A 22,336-nucleotide genomic window follows, 5' to 3' on the forward strand; every position below is an offset into this window, starting at 1 on the left:
AGCCCCAGAACATAGTTGTGTATCCTAATTGCAAGGCCTTCTAGTTCTTCTGTGTGAGACCCTGCCACAGCATGACCTGATGAGCTGTGTGTAGGTCTGCACCCAGGATCTGAACTGGTGAACTCCAGGCTCCTGAAGCAGAGTGTGCAAACTTAACCACTCAGCTACAGGGCCGGCCCCAGGAGGGAACCTCTCATATGAGATTTTCATCTCCCGCTTTCAGGAAAAAAAGCAGAGGTCAGAGGGCTCTTCTTGTGTCTGCTATTTTTCAAGTGTCTTTAGCTCAAAATAATCCTTTAGCCAAGGTGACGTATTTTGGGTGGCCCATTCTGCCACCCTTGACTCCAAAGGATATGGGTAGTTCTTGTACTTTTCACCACCGAGCACTAGCAGGAAGAGAAAAAGTCCAGTCTCGCTTCCGAATGACCTTGATGAAACAGTAAAAATTACTAATTTCATTAAATGTAGACCCTTGAACACACATCTTTTTAATATTCTGAGTGACCAAAGGGAATGCATAAAACACATCTGTTCATGTCCAAGAACTATGGTTGTCTTGAGGAAAAGCAGCTGTGTAATTGTGCAACTTATGAGATGAACTAGACGCTTCTTCCATTTTTACTTGAAAGAATGGTTGACAGACAAACTATAGGTATTCAGAGTTTGGTAGCAGACATTTTTCTCAAAACTGAACAGAATGAGCCTCTCGTTTCAAGGAAAGCAACTGACAGTATTTGTTTTTAAAGATAAAATTTGAACTTTCAGGTAAAAATTAGCATTTTGGAAAATTCAGATCTGTCACTATGAGCTTGACAGCTTCCCAATGCAAAAAGGCTTTTCTGAAAAGACGCATGGTGGTATCAATGAAGGTGGTTTAGGGGGCCGGCCCTAATCCAGCATAGTGGTGCAGTGGTTAAAGTCCACGTGGTCTGCTTTGGCGTCCTGGGGTTCACAGGTTTGGATCCTGGGTGTGGGCCTAGCACCACTCGTCAAGCCATCCCACATAAAATAGAGGAAGATTGCAGATGTTGGCTCAGCAACAATCTTCCTCAAGCAAAAAGAGCCAGATTGGCAACAGATGTAAACTCAGTGCCAATCTTCCCCCAAAAAATTAAAAATAAAAGGTGGTTTGCTGACAGTGGATAATGAAATGTGTCAACATTTGGAGGATCAATATAACCAATATTTTCTTTTCTTTCTTTTTTTTTTAAAGATTTTGTTTTTCCATTTTCTCCCCAAAGCCCCCTGGCACATAGCTGTGCATTTTTAGTTGTGGGTCCTTCTGGTTGCGGTGTGTGGGACACCGCCTCAGCGTGGCCTGATGAGCAGTGCCATGTCTGCACCCAGGAGCTGAACCCGCAAAACCCTGGGCCACTGACGTGGAGCACACGAACTTAACCACTCGGCCACGGAGCCGGCCCCAATAACTAGTATTTTCTAAATATTGCAAAATAACACGTAGGTAAAAGATCTATTTAAAGTTCAAGATAGACCAAATGGGTTTTAATGGAACCGAATATGAAAAGTTTCTTGATGCTGCTTCAGATTCCACATTGAAACTAATCTTTAAGAAACTACCTCCTGTCAAGTTTTAGCGTGGTATCAAAAATACATATATTGACAATTACCTGAAATGTCTATCAAAATACTCCTCTCTTTTCCAACTACATATCTATGTAGGCTGCATTGCCTTCATATATTTCAACCAAACTATATATCTCAACAGATGGAACGTAGAAGCAGATACTAGAATCCAACTGTCCAGCTGTCTTCTAAGTCAGAAATTAGAAAGATTTTCAAAAATGTGAAACAATGCCACTCTTCTCACTATTTTGTTTTTGAAAATATAGCCATTTTCCAAGGAAAAATTTTATGTTAACGTGTAATGGGTTTATTACTGTTATTTTTTTTTTTTTAAGATTTTATTTTTTCCTTTTTCTCCCCAAAGCCCCCCAGTACGTAGTTGTATATTCTTCGTTGTGGATCCGTCTAGTTGTGGCATGTGGGACGCTGCCTCAGCATGGTTTGATGAGCAGTGCCACGTCCGCGCCCAGGATTCGAACCAACGAAACGCTGGGCCGCCTGCAGCGGAGCGCGCGAACTTAACCACTCGGCCACAGGGCCAGCCCCTATTACTGTTATTTTTAAATGAAAAATTTTTGGTTTGTCAGTTTTAATTTCTAATACAGTAAAAATCAGTAGCTCTAACTGACATAATATAAAAAGCCCTTTGGAATCCTGAATAATATTAAAGTGAGTTTAGAGGTTCTGAGAAGAAAAAGGTTGAGAAGAGCTGGTTTAACTCAACTTGAAATTGATTGAGTATGGTTCCTCACACACTTTTGGTTCTCCTTAATACTCCTCACCTACCCCCACTGCATAAAGTCCTGAGTCACAGATGCATCTTTTGGCTTAAATAACCTAGATGAATGTACTGTGTGTGCTGTGCTTCCTCCACGGAATATCATTCAATTCGAATGACCCCTGCCGCTTAACTTGTGGGTAAGGCAACAGAGAAAACCTTCAGGAGCCAGCCCCATAACCGAGTGGTTAAGTTCGCGCACTCTGCTCCTGTGGCTCAGGGTTTCACTTGTTTGGATCCTGGGCACGGACACGGCACCGCTCAGCAGGCCACACTGAGGCAGCATCCCACATGCCACAACTAGAAGGACCCACAACTAAAAATACACAACTATGTACCGGGGGACTTTGGGGAGAAAGAGGAAAAATAACATCTTCAAAAAAAGAAAGAAAAAAGAAATCCTTCAGAGGTGCATGGATCTCTTGTGCTTTTAAGAAATTTGCTTTGGTTAATTTTTTTCTTTTTTGGTTCTATTTTATTTTTTTTTGTAAAGATTTTTTTTTTTTTTTCCTTTTTCTCCCCAAAGCCCCCTAGTACATAGTTGTATATTCTTCGTTGTGGGTCCTTCTAGTTGTGGCATGTGGGACGCTGCCTCAGCGTGGTTTGATGAGCAGTGCCATGTCCGCGCCCAGGATTCAAACCAATGAAACACTGGGCCGCCTGCAGCGGAACGTGTGAACTTAACCACTTGGCCACGGGGCGGGCCAGCCCCTTGGTTCTATTTTAGAAACAATTTTTCACTGGACTCATTTTCCCAACGCATGCTAATGTGGTTTTCATAGACACAGTTTTGTTCTTGCAAACTGTATCACGAATCATTCCACTGCCTATTGTGAAGTCTCTTTCCATCTCTGTTTAAAAACATTACCGAAATATATTATTTAAAGGCATTATTTAACTATCTTTGCTGTGATAAGGGATGCCAAATTTTTATTTATTATTTTATTTTATTCACTAGATAATCAATGCGGATGGTAGAAAATTCAAAAGGGACAAAAGCAGAAATAATGAAGAGCAGTTCTTCCCCCAACCTCCATTTTCCAGTCTCCGAGTTCTCCTCCCCAGAGCCACCTATGATGGCCAACTCCTGCGCCTTTTCCCAGAGATATTCTAGACAGATTTAATGGACACGGAGCCTTTTCTTACACACAAATGGCAGCATAGTCCACACAATGACTTGCACCTTACTCTTTTCACTTAACGCTCTATCTTGGAAATTGTTCCATATATAGGGATTCTGCCTCATTAGTTACAGCCGTGTAGTATTGCAATGTAAGGATGAACGGTTTATTTGACTGTCTCCTACCTAGCAACACTTAGATGCTTTCCCATCTGTTGCTACCGTATACAATGCTTTAATATCTGTGTACGTTTGTGTTTATGTACAACAAATACATACAAGTATAACCTTCTGGGTCACAGCGTCTGTGATATGACATCCCTTAAACTACACTGTGTCACAGAAAATTATGTCATAGGCTACTGGGCGATTGTTAAGAAGCTACGTAGTGAGCAGCACGTAGCTTAGACGCTCACTGCTAGCATAGCTGCAGGAAGAGGCAGTGTTCTTCTTTCCTTTCAAAAGAGAGCGGAAAGGACAAATAAAAGAGAGTGGAAAGTTTCCTTCTGACTAGAAAAAAAGAAATCCGATTTTATGCTTCTTGATCTTGGAAAATCTCCGTGAGGTTTTGTCGGGAGGGTGGAGGGAGAGAGACAGCCTGGAGAGAAAGGGACGTGGAGAGGCTCCGCCTTTTTCTGAGAGTTTGTTTCTTGTGCTGGTGGAGAAGGAGAAACTACCAGGAGAGGCAGAGAGTGTTTGGAAACTGGTGACGGTCCAGTTACTCGCTCTGGAGGCAGTGTGGATGGGAAAGCAGCAGGCTTTGGAGGCAAACGCTCGCCTGATCTGAATCTTGTCTACACCATTAACTCTGACTTTGGGCACACTATTTAACTTCGGGGAGTCAGTTTCCCCATCTGTGAAGCCTACCTATGATGCTTCTTTTTATCTCCATCAGACTTCTTATACTATCGTCTCCACATCCTCAGTTGCCACTGCCTTCAACCTACTGAAATTTGGCGTCTCTCCCTATTCTCCACTGAAACGTATTTCAGAAGTCCTCCCAACCTCCACATTGCCACATCCAGTGGACTCCTAGCAGCCCCCAGCCCATTCAACACTATTGGCCACTACGCCTAGAAATCTTCTACTTATTGACGCTCTCTCAAGGTTCCCCCATGCCTCCTTGAGAGTCTCTTCTCAGTGGTCTTTGTAAACACCTCCTCCTCTGCCTGCCCCTTAAAGCTCAGAACTCCTGGAACTTGACCTTCGACCCACTCCTCACAATCCACATGCTCTCTTGGGTGACTTAGTGACTCTATTGAGTTGTTTTTTTTAACTACCATTTGGCTAATGACCTTTACATCCATATCACCAGCTCTAACCTTATCCCTGAATTTCATGTCCCTGCAAGTTTGGAAAAATTGTTTATTTGGATGGCTGTCCCAAAAGTGCTTCAGTTTCAATATGTCAAAACGGAATTCATCCTCCACCAGAAACTTGCTTTTTCTATTTTCTTGATGATGGTATCTTCTGGTTATCCAAGCCAAAGAAACGATCTTAGACGCGTCCTCAGTATCCAGTCACCTATGATAATTTCTGCTGACATTACGTCTTTAAGATTCGTGAGTGATACCCTCTCCCGACTCCCACTACTCCCGCCCTGTTCACAGCGCGCCTCTGCTAACAGGACCAGGGCAGCAGCCTCCGTCCTAGGCTGGGTTTCCCAGGAGAGTCTGGGCTTTATGGAGGAGGGGCCCCGGCAGGAAGTGGGGAAACAGGGCAGGGAAGAGGAGGAAGCCAAGCAGGGATGCAGGGTGAGGTCAAGCCCCAGCCTCAGCCTGATCCCCCAGAGGTCCTCTTGAGTGTAGATTGTGCCTTAAATTTGACCTGACTCGAGGAGGCAGCAGAGCGTTCGTTCTTTCGTTCTCACGCCAGTCAGTCATTGCTGAGGACACCTGAGGAGAAGGCAAGAAGCAGCTCCGGAGGGCAGGCCACACAGAAACAGCAGAAGGGACCCAAAGGGCCGCACGGGATCTGGGCAGAGCGTCAACAGCACCTCCTGTACCTCCTAAAGGAGCCCCTGGTAGATTCCTGTACTTGAGCCAAAGTCATCTATTAAAATGAGAGAACCGGCCAGGTCAGTCTCTCACTTAAGCGGTTTCAATGACTTCCAATCTCCTCGCAGCACTCTCTGGAAACTGGCTTCCTTACCATCTTAAGAGGTTTCAGAATTAGACAAGGGGAGGGAGTCTGTGTGAAAATACATCCTCTCCTGAAGATTCATGCTGTATGCTGGTTCATTAAAGGCTCTGAAAAGTTCTGCAGTAAAGAAATCTGTTAACTTGTATAACCCGGGCATTACCAGCCCTGTCTGACCTTCACCTTTGTGCTTGCTTGTGTGAGCCTTGTATGAAGCACCACCCAGACACTGCTGTCCGCAGACCTGAGTGGGAGATGTCGGCCTGTAGGATAAAGCTCCTTAGCACGGAAGATAACGTTATGTCCTGGCCCCACCTGCTCTCAGCCTCGTCCCCGGCAAGAGTAAGGCTGAACTGTGGGCCAAGCCCTGCCCCAGGCCTTGATGGTCAGAAGGGCCTCTCCCCATGCATGCTGTCCAACTGGTCACCTCTTGTCTGGCTGTCAAGGCTCAGGTCAGATGCCATCCCTTCCAGGAAGGCTTCCCAGGACCCTGGATCAGTCAGGGTTCTCCAGAGAAACAGCACCAAAAGAACCTAGAAGGAGAGAGACAGACAGAGAAAGACGCAGAGACAGGGAGAGAAATTTATTGTAAGGCACTGGCTCATGCGATTGTGGAGACTGAGAAGGCCCAAGATCTGTAGGGTGAGTCAGCCAGCTAGACACCCAGAGAACAGAGGTGTCAGTTGGAATTCCATAGCAGGGAACAAACCTGCGTCCCAGCTTGAAAGTATTAAGGCAGAAAGAACTCTCTCTTCTCAGGGGAGAGTCAGGCTTTTGTTCAATTCAGGCTGTCCAATGACTGGGTGCAATCTACTGCTGTCAGGGAAAGGAATCTGCTTGACTCAGGCTACCAGTTCACGTGCTAATCTCATCCCAAAACACCTTGACAAAAATACCCAGAATAATGTTTGACCAAATATCTGAGCACCCCATGGCCTGGTCAACTTGACATATAAAGTTAACCATGGCAGACCCTAATGTTGGGCTAAGCGCTTTTCTTATGCTCTCATCACTTCTACACACACTCTCTCTCTCTCTTTTTTTTTTTTTTACCATCCTAACTATTTTTAAGTGTGCAGTTCAGTAGTGTTCAGTATATACACACAGTTGTGCAACGGATCTCCAGAACATTTTCATCTTGCAAAACTAAAACTCTACACCCAGTGAACACTAACTCCCCATTCCTGCCCCACCCACCCTCCGTCCCACCCGCCCCTGGCCACCACCAGTCTACTTTTGGTCTCTGAATTTGTTTAGGGACCTCACACAAGTGGCATCATTCAGTATTTGTCTTTTGTGACTGGCTTATCTCACTTAGCATCATGTCCACAAGGTCCATCCATGCTGTAGCACGTGGCAGGTTTCCTTCCTTTTTAAGGCTGAATAATATTCCACCGTTTGTACGTACCACGTTTTGCTTATCCACTCATTCATCAGTGGACACTCGGGTTGCTTCCTCCTTTCGGCTATTGTGAATAATGCTGCCGTGAATATGCAAGTGCAAATGTTTCTTCAAGACTTTGATTTCAGTCTTTTTGGATATATACCCAGAAACGGGATACACTTTCCATATGGTAACCCTGACCAGACCTTATTGGGACTTCCTCCTTACTAAGCAGGCTCCCTCCCTTCCGGCTACACTGGACCTTAAGCTCTGGAAGGGATGGGCTGAGCTTCACCCCTCTTGGTGGCATTGTGAGGATGAATCACTGAGCAAACAGCAAGTGCCTGCCCAGTCGTTCCCTCCGGCCCACCCGCCTCATCTAATTGTGTGAGAAGGACATCACAGGAGCTTTGAATGTCAAAACAGTCCTAAGTTCCAAGATGGTTCACACATTCTTCATTTCAAACATAAGGATTCTGGGTGAGTAGGAAAAAAGGATTCCAGCTGAAACCAGGAACAGGAGACAAGGGCTATTAAGTTGTGCTTGAAAATAATTAACGAGAAAGAAATGTTTACATGATACTTTGTTTTCTTTAAAAGTTTGCTCTAAATGTGAGAGCATCGATCTTTGATAATACTCTTTCTAAAGTTATAATACATCTTTTATTTTCAGAAGTTACATTTTAAAACTTTAACTCAAACAGCACTAGGAAATTATGCTAATGTCCTTTGTCTACAGTTTAGGATATGATGGGTGTCAGTCTGCCTTAATTTGGGGATCAGTTTTATTGACAGAAATGAGAATAAATGAGCCTAATTATCTGAAGTGATGACGGTAATGTGCATACGCATGCCCACATCGGCCCTTTTCTACGTCTTTTACATTGCTTCATGGTACTGCTTCTCCCTTTAAATTTCATGAGGATTTAATAAACAAGCCGTATGTTCAGGACCAAAATGGTGGACGTTTTGTATATAATGAAACAGAACTTGGAAACCTTAAAATAAAAACCCATGTCACTTTCCCATACAAAAAAATGCCACCATATCAGTTAGTCAAAGGACTATGTGCTGGTCCCGTGACATCTTACCTGAGGTTGGTTTAATATGCAGCAGGTCACTTCCTAAAATAACTAAGCGTATTTCTATCGCAAACCTTTTCTAAACGCTCCCAGCCATCAGTGCTGACTCCTGCACTGGGCTTTGTGGCACTGCTCACCTCTGTCCGACAGCAGCCCTCATGTTGCTGCTCCTCACTTCAGTCTCTCAGCATTCCTTTCCACCTATGTGGACCCCCTCTGGTTGCCAGCACAATAGAAATGCAAGCTGACACAAGAAGACGTGCATACCACACACCTCCCTCTGGGTGCCTGTGCCAAGAATCCTTCTGGTCTGAGCAAGACAATTCAAAATGTTGGTTTTGGACACCACCATCAACTAGCAGTGAAATATATGATAGTTTCCCAGAGATCAGCAGTCAGAATAGATTTCGAAAGGCATTGCCCAAATAAATCTGCTGGCAGGTGGCTCACGGACATTCAGAGCAACATCTACTGAAGGACTGGCACCACCAGAGACACTCAGTTTAAGTGGTGGCCCCTGCCATGGACCAACGTGCAGTTTAAGCCTTCCCTCTGCATCTGCCAGAAGACCAGCCTTGGACCCTCCAGACAGAGAGAAGAGAAAATAATTCATTTGGCAGCTATTTGGGGTTCTCTCATCGAGTTGTATGTCTGGTTATTGTCAGGACTGTGAAAGGAGGCAGACAGGCCAGGCTTCTAGAAGGTGAAAGAGTTGCCAGAAAAGCTAACTTGGGTTTAAGACTTCTCAGGTCTTCTTCCAACTAGCAAAGCTGCCTCCGTTTGGGAAACAAAACTCTCCTGCTGCCCTCCCGCACCCCGACCTTAGGGCAAGCACTCGACTCTGGGTCCCACCTCCCAAATCACAGGCACTGCTTCCAGCTCTGCTGGCGTGCAGAGGGTAACCCCAGGGTCCCACTTCGGTCTGGGAACAGGGCTGCAGCCCCTAGTGTTCCTTACCCTCTAGAATGCGCCTGCATTCTGGTTAACTTGGCCTCAGGCCCTCGTGGTAGGAACCAGGCAGGAGTCGGCTTGTTCTCCTGGCAGGGACCCTGCGGAAGGCTCTCGCCAGCTGTAGCCTTGTTACCTGCTCCCCTGGAGAAGTGCAGCCACGTGCTTTTCCAACTGACTCACAGAGGGGCCTCCAGGGGAGTCGAGAATGGACCAGGGTGAATTTATATCACTTCTCTGCCTCCTCTCTGGGATGGAGAGCCTTGATAGGCATTTAAACAATGAGATCACATTATTTACTACACATCATAAACAGGACTCTCTGCAACAGTAGACCGAATGGTAACTTTTGTTAGTGCTAAGCACAATTACATTAACAACTCTAAAGAACAAAAATGTAAAATTTACCCTTAACTTGGGGCTGACCTAAGAAGCTGGTGAATGGCCCTACCCGTCCCTGGTTTGTGTCTTGCCGGGCCTGTAACGTCACAGCCTGACTAGGAACGGCTGAAGCCAAGTGTGGAGCTAAGTCGTGGAGACAGTTTGGGTATCTTCAGCTCCCTCCTCTGCAACCATCCCGACTGCCAGGAATCGGCGGGAAGAGTACCCTGAGCCTTATTTGCCCACATCACTTAACTAGCTAAGGGCAGGCTCCTCGCATATCTCCCCAGTGGAACTTTCCCTTAACTTGCCCTCACCACGTGCGCCTGCTTCTATCCCTCACTTTTCCATTTTTCCTGCAGTCTCGTTTTGTTCTCAGGGGATCAGTTTTTCCCAACCTGCCTCTGGGGCTCCTTCTCTCTGTCCCAAAACAACCCCCTCCTTTGGGCCACAGCCCACCTCAGGCCCTCCTGCCACCACCTCCGGCTGTTTCTGGGACCCACAGGGAGGTGTTCCACTCTCTGCGGCTGCTGCAGGCTATGGGAGCTCCCCTCCCCCACCGCCCTGCTCTCCGGGCACCACATCGGATGCAGAGCCCTCCAAAATCCCTCTCTTCCAGGAATGTCAGGCGGAAAAGGGGAGAAATGAACCTTCCAAGACTCTAAGTCTAAATCCACACCCATCTCACTTTCCCATACAAAAAAATGCCACCATATCAGTAGTCAAAGGAGAAAAAGAAAACACTTGTAATAGTGATGATGAATGATTGTTCCTCTAAACTCTGCATTCCACAGTCGGGGATGGTTCACATTCATGGATTCTCAGCCCGATTAATTGTGCTCGAACAAGGAGATGCTGTCCTCTCTCTGTTTGTGTGTGTCCTTTGCAAATGACCAAGAGAAACCTGGCCCAAATCAACGAATTCTCAACACAAACCCACCTGCTCTGTGAAGGTGCCCTTGTCGTAAGCGGATGCTGTAATTCTGCAAGTGCAGGGGCACTGGCTCTGGTCTTGGTTGGGAAGGGTTCGAAGAGTGCCTGCTGATGTTTAAGTCAAAATTAGGATCTCCTGACTTGGAAAGCCCCATAGGCGTCTCTGTGCGTGTGGATGGAAACAGCCAAGAAAAGTACGAGCTTATTAATCTGGCCTACCTTTGGGAGTGTTTATGCATCAACAGTATGAGTACTTGGAGGAAGTATACCAGTTTTTCTTTCTGAATGATTCCTCCTTAAACAGACACGGTTGGAGGGAGAGGAGCTGTGTGCTCCTGTCTGGGCCCATCTATGTGGCCTGCCTATCAAAAGCACTCTTCAGGGCTGGGAGGCCCCCTTCAAAGCTACAGCAGAGTTCTTATCTCTAAACAGGCAACTGCAAGTAGACAGACCTGCCTCCACAAATGGCCCACAACACATGCTCACGCAGTCGTGAAGGAGAGAGCCGTTACAATTTTTGTTTTGTATGTTCCCATTTGTATAGATGGAATTTTTAAAGGCATTTGGTAGAAAATCAAACATGTACCAAGCGTAATTTAAAGACACAAATTCGATGCATTCCGTTGCTAAGAATGAAAACGACATGGACTTCAAGGCAGTCCCTCGGTGAGCAGCACTGTTAGTGGTTGAAAAGGCCCAGGCAGCGGGGCCAGGGGCAGGCCAGAGAAGCAGCCCCTTCCTAATGAAGAGCTGGACTCTTGGGGCAGAAGCACCAGCCCAAGAACTTTCATATGTTACCGGCTGCAGCCTTCTTTTCAGCTTCTGACAGTACCCAGGGATGCTATCCCCTGAGGGGCTACTCCAGTTAATGGAAGAAGAGTGATTGCCAGTCCACATCCTCGGGAAGACAGGCCTCCCGCTTTGCCTTAATTCAAGTCATTTGCAAGGTAAATCTCAGTGCAAAGCCCAGATAATTGAACTGCCCAAATGGGCAATGAGACTGGTTTGTCTGGTTCAAGTGAGCCCATATGAGCCCTCGTATGGCAGCCCTATATTGGTTTAGGCATTTCCAGGAAACCTGAATTGAATTCAGCAAATATTGAGCAAGTTGCAAATTGCAGAGAATACAGAAATGAATGTGTCAATCCTTGTGCATAAGGGGCTCACACTCTTTCCTCTGTTGTTATAAACAAGGGACAGATGAGGAAGCATGGAATGATCAAAAGTGAGGCTATTGATGGGTGCCCCACACAGCTGGCTTAGGGCAGACACTTTATCTGGGTTTTAAAGGAGAAACAAGAGTTTTCCAGGCAGAACAGAGGAGGAAAGTAGTTCCAGGAGTTCCATGATGAAAGGCATCTTCCCTCACTGCCTGGGGATGAAACATGTGGGAGTGAAGAGAATGATCTGGAAGGGGTCTCAAAGACCTCCTAGTCTAGGATCGCAGTCCCTGCTCTCCTGACCTGGGAACTTTACAAACATGTTCTTAGAAAAAGAAAACCTCTCAAGGGTTTCCTTCAACTGCTTTTAGCATGACCTGGAAAGTCAAGGGACCTACAGCGACGAAGGGAAATAGACGCTCCACACACACAGGGTGGGAGAGAGAACCGAGTCCACAGAATGTTAACAAGCTTAGGAGCTAGGTTACGGCAAGGCCGTCTGCAAGATGAAAATATAATTTCAAATTGTTGAAATCAAGGCAAAAAAAAGGAAGAAAGAAAAAGGCATTTCAAATTTAAGGACAGCTAGATGAACGTCTTGGCTATCTGACAGGAATTTGCCACTGAACCCCCTCCGTCGCCGCGGGGATACGCACGCCTAATCTGGTACTGTCACGGAGTAATTGCTCAGCATCTCTAACTGTGCAGAAGTTCCCAGAAATATTTGTGCAGTTAGGATGGCCCAGAATTATAAAAGATTTTCTAGGGGGCAAATAGCATGGCCAGGATACGCTGAAGGTCAGACATTTTAGAAAATCTTGCCTGGCATTTCAACAGTCAACTACCACTGCAATAATGTAGAGAGAGGCGTGGCTGTTCCACAAGGCACTGTCATGACCCTCAGGTCAAATGTTAAAGCACTTTTCTGAACAGGTGGAGGATATTCCTTAACTCGTTTTTAGAAGAACGTAAAGCAACATAAAATATAGCTTTTTATCACATGCAGATCCACACCATGGTGAAGAATCTTCTACAGGAGACACTCTAGAAAATTTTCAACTACTAATTAGCTATAAAAATGACTTGAAGAAGAACTAGATAATTTGAAACAGCCCCTTAAGGTAAGAAGAGGGGCCGTCCATCCTTTGTTCCACAGGTGAGGTAGAGGGGACACACAAAGGTCAAGGTGTTGGTCACCTGTGGCTCACACGCTGCTCCCCAGGAGTTCCTGGACTGGGAGCACAGCCCCTCCCTCCGAGGGCCTCGCCAGTCCTGGCTCTTCCTACCTAGATCCTGGGATTTCTGTTAATGACCCTGATCAGAGAGGAAATAGAACTGAAGGACGCCGGGGGAGGGGAGAGAGAGCCCAGGAGTTTAAAGTTGCATGTTGACTCATAAAGTTAATTCAAAAAGAATAACTGCGATTTCAAGTGTGGTTTAAAATCAGCATTCTGAGAGACATGGGAGGCAGGAGAAACCCCGTGTCAGGGACGCCAGGAAAAATAGGTGGAGGCCAGAGGTCAAGTGCTACAGGTATTTTAGGAAAGCAAACACGGTTCATGCAGAATAGGATTTGGCCGGGTTTGCACAGACCTTGGATATCCACACTTCTTTTAAATGGATTTGGGAATAGCTGACAGAGGAAAAAAACTAAAACTGCTGGCAAGCAGAGCAGGGAATGGATCTCTGCTGGAAAGGACTGGAAGCAGAGACGAAAAGATCTCAAGTCAGAAGCAAGAGGCAAACTTTTTCTGGGTCCACAATAGAAATCGTTTTCATCTGAAGCAGCCCAGCAACATTTCCCACTCCACGACGGACTGAAATGAACTGCAGCGTTAACGGTGTCATTTTATTAGTTATTAAGCTGCCAAACCAGCCTTTCTTAATGAGTTATCAAAGCCACCATGGAAACTTGTGTCCAGTGCTCCAAATGAGCTTTAACCAATGATGACAAACTCAGAAAGATAGAGTTGTTTGTGGATTTGGCTGAAAATCAGTCATGTTTTGAGGTTTTAAACACTGACTATTTGCATCCATTAAATCAGTTCGTGAGAGAGAGCGAAAGAGAAATGGGATATGGAAACTTTGCATCTTAAGAAAGAGCCAAGCATTTCCTCTCCTAACCAGAGCATGGCCGAGGGGGGAGGGGAAGGAAAAGTTTGCCTTTTTGTGGAGGGCTGAGCTTTCCCTGGAAGTCCAGCAGTCAAAGGAACAGTGTTCAGGTTCTACAAGAACATAGCTGTACCAGACCAAGTTCCTTCCGTTTGCTGGAGGGGACATTTGCACCAAGCTCAGGGGCACAGGCAGGTGAGCACCTGCCTGCAGGGTCATTCTGCATAGAGGTTTTCCTGCTTGATCCAGGCAAATCGTGCTTTTGCTTTTAGAAAAGGTGAGCCCAGGTGCATCCGCCACTACCCTGGGGTCTGGTGCTGTGTCACAGGGAAGCGCGCAGAGACCTGCCTCCTGACCCTGCACCGCTCAGGGGAGTCTGGCGAGAACTCACCCTCTTTCCGCCAGCTTTTATGATCTTAGACTCTTACTCACCCCCCAACCATCCGAGGCAATTAAGAGTGATTACCTCTGAATCAAGGGCAAATCATCCACCGGTTTCCTGCCCAGGGCTTGAGGAGGTGAAACTGCCTGTGACACATCCTATTTCATAAATGGGATAAAAGTGCTCTAACAATCTTCATTGAACTGGTCACTTAGGTGCTGAGGTTGGACCCCTTGGCTCCTGTTTCATGGGTTCCCATTCTTCCCGGGGACGATGAGCTCTCAGTTGCCTGTGGGACGGCCACCATCAGGAGGAGGCCCTGGCCTGCCAGCCTCCTACACCCGCCCGACTCCCCCTAGCTGGGTTCTGCAGTCAGGCCCACGCTCCCAGAAGCTCCGCCTTCCTCTCAAAATTAAAAAGAAACAAAACAGTACATAGCAAAAATTAATCTCCCTTCCACTCCTGAGCCCCAGGCACCCAGACCACCCCGAGGCACCACCAATATCTGCATCTATTGTCTTTGCCCCTTCCTCCCTTTCTTTACTAACGCAAATGCTTGGTTACTATCTAGAGAGTTCTCTACTTTTCTTTTCGTGGATATATCTTGGAGATCATGCCAAATCAATAAATACAGCCACCTCCTTCTTTTTAACAGCTGCATATAGAAATAATTCTCAAATGGACCATACGGTACTTAACTGGGCCCTGTTGAACGTGTAACTTGGTCCAATATTTTCCTCTTGCAAACAATTCTACAAGGACTCCTTTTGTATGTGTATCAATTTACCCACAAGCAAGTCTATTTGTGAGATAATTTCCTGTAAGGGGAAATGCTGGGTTAATTTATATTTGTAATTTAAAACATTTTTCATTATGGAATTTTTCAAGCATTACAAAAGGAGAAAGACTCGTATAAGGAACCCCACATACTTGTCACCCAGCTGCAGAGGTTACCTTTAATCCCTGTCTGATACCATTTCATATATATGTTGGCCCCATCCATTCCCCCCAACGCAAATTATTTTGAAACAACTCCAGACATAATTGGTAAATATTTTGGTACTACTTCTGAAGAGTAAGGGCTTTAAAAAGGTGTGTGTGTGTGTGTGTGTGTCATTTCATTATCACACCTAAAATAAATTAATAATTTATTAATGTCATCAAATATCTTGTTAGTGTCACATTTTCCCAGATTGTCTCATGAAAATTTATTTTTTTAAATAGCTTGTTCTTTGATTTAGAATCTCAGTTCGGCCCATCCATTCACTGCAATTGGTTAACTTTTTTTAATCTATTTGTTTCTTCCTCCTCTCTTTCCTTCTTGTTTCTTTTGTTTTGTTTTTGCGAAATTATTATAGAAACTGGGTAAATTTGCTTCCAGATTCTGGATTTTGCTGATTACATCCCCATAGGGCCATTTAATATGTTGCTCTGTCCTTTAGGTCAAAGGGGAAATACAAAATTAATTGTAGAATTTCTTTAGACAACACAACACATCAGAATCCGCACACAGAGCTAAGGCAGTTAGAAGACAATTCGCAGAACTAAATAACCACCTCCAGTCTGCTGCGGAGCCGGCAGACACAGGTTAGGAGCAAACCCCTGTTCCGGATGCCCCCTTTCCCAGGCATGAGACAGCCTGTGCCCTTCCTCTGGCATCTGTCCCCATCCAGGGGGGTCTTCGGGCACACGTCCTGGGCTTTGAGTGTGGGCGGCAGTTTCTCCACCTCACTTTTGTTTTCCCGCCCTGGAGGGGACAACGGAAGGTCTCAACAGCCCTCTCCCCTCGGAGCGGTGGCGACCGGACCCTCCCCTGTCCCCTCTCTAGCGGAACAAAGCGCCCGCAGTATCCGTCTGCTGGGCTCACCGCGTGACAGACAGGGCTCTGCGGGAGAAGCCCACGTGCAAACGCGTGGCCGGCGCAGCCCCCTCCGAGGCCAGCCCCCGCTCCAGACTCCCGGTCTGCGAGCCGCCGGGCGCCAGGGTCCCCGGGGTACGAAGGGAGAGCCCCAGCGAGGCGAGGGCGCGGCGGGGCCGGGGGGCCAGGGGCGCGCGCCCCGGCGCCCGGTAGGCGGGAGACTCCTTATATGGTCAGGCGGCGGGGCGGGCTCGCGGCGCTCCCTCGGCCGGTCGCGGAGCCGCAGTGCAGCCGCCGCCGGACGCCACCCGGCCGCCGCGGTGAGTGCCCGCCGGCCAGGACCGCCGAGGGGACTGGCCGTGGGGACACCCGGGGAGAGGAGGGCCGAGCAATCTGGGGGACCCGGAAGGGGGTCTGAGCAATGGGGGCGACCCAGGACGGAGGGAGCCGAGCAATGGGGGGGACCCGGGAGTGGGGGCCGAGCAATGGGGGGGACCCTGGAGAGGGGAGCCAGCCAGGCCATGGGGACAACCGGGGGGAGGGGAGCCGAGCACTCGTGGGGGGGGGGACCCGGAAGGGGGGCCGAGCAATGGAGGAGACCCAGGAGAGGAGAGCCGGGCCATGGGGACACCTGGGGAGAGGGGAGCGGAGGAATGAGGGGGACCCGGGAGTGAGGGAGCCGAGCAATGAAGGGGACACGGGGAGAGGGGAACCGGGCCATGGGGACACCGGGGAGAGGGGAAACGAGCAATGACGGGGACCCGGGAGTGGGGAGTCGAGCAATGAGGGGGATATGGGAGTAGGGGAGCCCAGCAATGAGGGGGACACGGGGAGAGGGCAGCCAAGCCGTGGGGGGACCCGGGGAGGAGGAAGCTGAACCTTGGTGGGAAGGCCTGGGGGTCCTGGAGGCCAGAAGGACCCCCGCCCCAGCCCGGAGGGAGGAGCGCGGTCCGCGTCCTGGCGAGCTGGGTTACCGCCGGTGTGGAGGAGAGATTGTGCCTTCCACGGGCGAACCCCGGGCCAGGGCTGGCCGCACTTCGGGGCGCAGGTAGGTGACCGCCCCCGTTCCCCGGGACCTGGACCCCAGAGCAAACTGTCTTGGCGCGCGGGCGGGCCGCCTCCGGTCTGGCCGGGCGTCAGAGGCATCTCCTTTCAGCAGAAAGGGGAGCTTGCGGAGTGGTCTCACGCATTGCCTCCTGCGGAAATTAAAAAACTGAACCACTAGGTTAAAAATAATGAGCTTATTTTAAAAGGAAAACATTCTAATTTTAACTTGGCCTCGTGTGATATCTTAGCATACCTGAAACTGCGGGAAGAGAGTGTTAAATGTTGTTTCCAATTTTAAGTGAAGAATCAATTACATTTACTTTCAAATTCCCGTTTGGGTTTTCATTCCAACCAGTCCAACCCAGGTTAAATGAAATGGATACAGCTGCCCTCCGTAGCCTGCCCTTATTTTGGGAGGTAATAAGTCACACTTCGGGCTTATAATCAGAATTTATGTTCAAAACTCGAGGCTCAGTACTTCTGCCGCCTTTGGTGCTAGCCCTGCCTGTGTGCGCCTTGTGATGATGTGTTAGAGGGAGTGCCTCTGGTATCCTGAAGGTGGCTTAGACCAGAAAACGTTTGAGGCAAGTCTTAGAAGTGTGGGAATTCCCAGTCTGACAATTTAACTTCCATAAAACCAAACTCAATGAAGGGCATTTTATTGTGCATTCATGTAAGATTATTTCATGGTGATGTTCAGATTTAGCTCACCCTGAATTTTTAAGAGTTATCCATGAATACATAGAATTGGGTTTCCACAGTGTTTATTATCCTGTCATGCTTCAAAATGCCTTTTCACAGCAGTGTATTAATAAGGACTTAATTGGCATGCTACCCACCAGGCACTATTCGGGGCACGTGTGCTCAAGGTCTCGTTTACAAATATGCCCACAGGCTGGTGTGAGAGGCCAGCGGGTGTGCACAGACGGGAGCTAGGCTGCTGGAGTTCACGCCCCTGTCCTTCAACCGTGAGCTGTGCAACCCTGGCCAAGTCACCTAATCTCTTGGTGCCTCAGTTTCCACAACTGGAAAACAAGGATATCGTGGTGGCTTGCTTACAGGGTTGTTATGAAGCCTGCACACCATCAGCAGTGTATGCATATTTGATGCCATCTTCACTTTTACAGATAAACTGAGGCACAGAGAGATCAAAGTAACCTTTGCTTAAGGTTTCCCAGGCTATAAATGCTGGTCCTGGTATCTGACCCCAGGCAGCTTGAGAGCCCGAGTTCTAACTGCTAAACTACGGGGCGCAGCTGAATACTTCAATGAGGATTTGTGCTGCATATTTTGACCCAAAATGTTTGTTAAACCACTTCCAGTAGGAAAGAAATAAAAACTGCAGACAAAAATGCCTCAGTAGGATATTGAAGAAAAGTAGACGGGGCTGCAGGAGGCCTGGGTTCTGGTCCTGCCCTGCACTGAGGGTCAGTTCCCCAGCCTCTGCAGTGTGGGCTGCTCATTTGTCAGCGAGGGGGCTGGGGTAGGTAGTTCAGCTTATCTCTGACTCCGATGCCATGAGGCAAAGTTCCTTGAGCTTGGGTGAACAAAAGTGTTGGATATTGGGTGCTTCCTGTGTAGTTTATTATGAGAGTTTTATCAAAGCCACATTATCACGTGGCGTTATGCTGAGAGGCCACTTCCTCAAGATGGCTATCTTGAACAAAATGCATGGGCCTTCTCTAGTGTCTGAGACCCCGGTCTTCCAGGAGGCCAAGCTGGCATTGTGACTTTGGGGTGAGTTAAGTGAATTGCCACTGTCATCCTGAATCGTGGATTTCCACTTTAGCTGCTGTGATGGTTAATTTTATGTCAGCTGTACTGGGCCACGGGGTGCCCAGACATTTGGACATTTATTTCTGGGTGTGTCTGTGAAGGTATTTCTGGAGGAGGTTAACATTTGAATCAGTAGACTGAGCAGGGCAGATTGCTTTTCCCAATGTGGGTGGGCCTTGTCCAATCAGTTGGAGACCTGAATAGAACAAAAAGGCTGAGCAAATGGGAATTCCTCTTGCCTGATTTGGATTCAAACCAAAAAACAGACTAAGAGAGAACTCCGTTTGCCTGATTGCTGATCTAGGATGTTGGTTCTTTCCAGCCTTCAGACTCAGACCAAAACATCAGGTCTTCCTGGGTTTAGAGCCTGCCGGCTTTTGAACTGGAACTTAAACCAATGGCTCTCCTAATTCTCAGGCCTTCAGACTCAGGCTGGAACCACACAGTGCTCTCTTGGGTCTCCACCTTGCCAGTTGCAGATCTTGGGCCTTCTCAGCCTCCATAATATTGTGAACCAGTTACTTATAATAAATTTCTTTATATACACACACACACATGCACAGTCATGCACTGCATAGCAATGTTTCGGTCAACAACGGACCACATATACGATGGTGGTCCCTTATGGTTACTACCATACAACCTAGGTGTGTAGTAGGCTATACTATCTAGGTTTGTGTAAGTATACTCTGATGTTCGCACAATGACGAAATAGCCTACCGACACATTTCTCAGAACGTATCCCCCTCATTAGGTGACGAATAACTGTGTTTATGTATTTATATATATATATATATAAATCACCTGTTGGTTCTGCTTCTCTGTAGAACCCTGACCAATACAGCTCCCCAGTAACTTTGCTTAAAAAGTCCCCCCACCAGCTCCCAGTCTCGCTTTTTCACGATTTCATCACTACTTTGCTGCTGGTGATCTGGACTTTCCTTTGCTGTAAAATATGGCTGCCTGCTTGGAGATCGGCTGAGACGTCTGGGGCAGTGTCTGGTGTCTCCGTCATTAGTCCAGTTCTCAGGGGTGATTCTCACGCCTAGTCTGCACTTGGACGTCACATGTCGTCATACTCGTCCTTCGCCTGCGTGATCCGTTCCTTTGCTGCCCCGGTTGACTAATGATCTCCTTTAGGTAGATGGTGCTAAGTGAGGCAAGTGATGTCTGTACCACTAAGAGAAGCGGCTCCCCTGTGTTTATGGGTAATAAAATTAATGCCAGGGGCATCCTCGAAGTCTGTAAATATTTAGGTTTTCAGTCAAAAAGAAAATAGATTTGTCTTTTTCTGATGATACAACTTTCGGAACAAGTAAGAGTTAGGCAGTCAGTGAACGAAGTTGCAGGAGATGTGCAAGCCCGTCACAACAGGATGCTGACGTGCGTGCTAAAGAAACAGCCCGAAGGAGCAGGACAAGGGGGAGGACGAAGAGGCCAGTCTTTCATCGGAGTTGGGGTCACCAAAGGAGAAGGCCGGTCAGGGGTCACAGCAGATGGAAGGCCAAGCAGACAGAGAGTAAACAACCAGCCGCCTTTTGGAGATTGGAGGAGACGGATGAAAGAGAGTGAGCATTTTTCTTTTTGTTCGTGTGGAAACAAAGTATAAATAACTTGCTCACACGTTCCCAGGAAGGCCACCGTAGAGCTTTAGGGTGGGGTCTCCGTGATCCCCCCAACACTGGGATGATTTATGAAGCTGAGGCAGCCCACCATTCTAGCCTGCATAGTCATGCTTGTCTTGAGTCATCTGAACTGACGTGTTCTGAGATTAAATTACAAGATAGTATCTTAAGGGTGATTTAAATTCTTTGGGGCTGGAACTAGACTGGAACCCTTTCAGAGACTGTATGTCTTATCTCGGTCCCCAGGGACTAGGACAGCACGTGGAAAACAGTGGTTCCTCAATACACCCTATGGACTGGACTTAAAGTCCACGGAATGTCGACCAGCTGTCACTATTGGACTTAGGGACTTAAGGTCGGAAATTTGACTTTATTATTTTCCCGTTTCTTTTCTTTATTCAATATCCAGAAGATAATTTGGAAGACAGCGGTTTACCTTATTCAAGCATTGTCTCTCACACAGAACATTTCTTAAAACTATCAGAGACAAATCAAAATGTATTAAAGATACTGATTTACATACCAAATTATAACACATCCCAGCCCCTGCCCCTGTGCTTAGTAAAGGCTCATTAGAGTAATCCAGACAGCAGCAGGCTTAGTCAATCTTTCACCTTACCAACAACCGAAAAATCAGTTTCAAGTGGATTCTAAATACATTATTATATTTTTAAAAAGAACAACAGGGGCTGGTCCCATGGCCCAGTGGTTAAGTTCCCGCGCTCCTCTGCAGCGGCCCAGGGTTTCGCTGGTTCGGATCCTGGGCGCAGACATGGCGCTGCTCATCAGGCCACGTTGAGGCGGCGTCCCATATGCCACAACTAGAAGGACCTGCAACTAAGATATACAACTATGTACCTGGGGGGATTTGGGGAGATAAAGCAGGAAAAAAAAAAAACATTGGCCACAGTTGTTAGCTCAGATGCCAATCTTTGAAAAAAAAAAAAAAAGGACAACATCCCTTGAACTGACACCCTTTCCCTTTCACCAGCATTTCTATTTAAAAGAAGCAGTTCAGCCAGACTAATGGAAAGAAGGTTGGGTGAGCCGTGTCTGTGTGGTGCCTCCACGCGTAGAGAACACCTGGTGCAGGGTAGTCTCTAGCTCGTTTCCGGGGGGAGAGCCCCATGCCTTTGGACGCGGAGCTTTGATTTATAGGCACGCTGTGTCTCTGTAGAACATCCTCTTGCTGATATCTGGAGCCTGTGCGGGGGGAGCTAGCACATTCTTCACGGAGACGCGTGGAAGTGTCTCCTGGCTGGCTTTTGCTTCTCGACCCGACCGGGCCTCATCCAGGACTATGCGGCTGTGTGTTCACATGGGTTTAGAATCCAAACACAGTCAGGAAAATTCTACCCACTCTGGAAGCAGCAGTTTATCTCGAAGAGGGAAAGAGGCCAGAGACAGGGGAAAAAGAGTGAAGCTCAGGATCGTTATATTAGAAATTATAATGGCATCAGACGCCAAACCACATGACATTTCGGGTTTGCTATGCAACGTGGATTGTTCACGTAAAACAGTCTTCGTCTTCATTCTTTCTTTTGAGGAAGATTAGCCCTGAGCTAACATCTGCTGCCAATCCTCCTCTTTTTGCTGAGGAAGACTGGCCCTGAGCTAACATCCGTGCCCATCTCCCTCCACTTTATATGTGGGACACCTACCACAGCGTGGCTTACCAAGTGGGGCCATGTCCACACCCGGGATCCGAACCGGTGAACCCCGGGCCGCTGAAGCGGAACGTGCGAACTTAACTGCGGCGCCACTGGCTGGCCTCCCTTGCCTTCATTCTTGATTTTTGCCGTCATGTGTGTACTCTGGGATGTTTGTATTCCTCCATCTGTCCATCCATTTGTTTGTTCATTCTGCAAGTATTTATGAAGTACTTGACCCTGTATTTGTCACGTGCTGGCGAGGCCACAGCAAGACCTAGTGCCCCTTTTCGCAGCGCCTGTGGCTTATAGAGGGGTGCAGGGGTCACGGTGTTGTGTGGTGCCATCGAAGCATTGCATTTTTAAATGCATTCTTAA

The 22,336-nt window shown here is 47.5% G+C and overlaps 1 protein-coding gene across 2 annotated transcripts in view; it reads left to right on the forward strand.

The window, feature by feature from the left end:
* Positions 1–22,336, forward strand: part of FHL2 (four and a half LIM domains 2) — a 69,299-nt gene that overhangs the window by 15,856 nt on the left and 31,107 nt on the right. The window contains exon 1 of one of the 2 annotated variants that reach the window (XM_070511549.1): positions 15,352–16,181. The exons of the other annotated variant lie outside the window; for it this stretch is intronic. The gene's annotated coding sequence lies outside the window, so the exon portion shown is untranslated. Of the gene's footprint in view, positions 1–15,351; positions 16,182–22,336 lie in introns of those variants that run through there. 2 annotated transcript variants of the gene reach the window in all.

Source organism: Equus asinus, chromosome 6, assembly GCF_041296235.1.
Source record: "Equus asinus isolate D_3611 breed Donkey chromosome 6, EquAss-T2T_v2, whole genome shotgun sequence".
Lineage (NCBI taxonomy): Eukaryota > Metazoa > Chordata > Mammalia > Perissodactyla > Equidae > Equus > Equus asinus.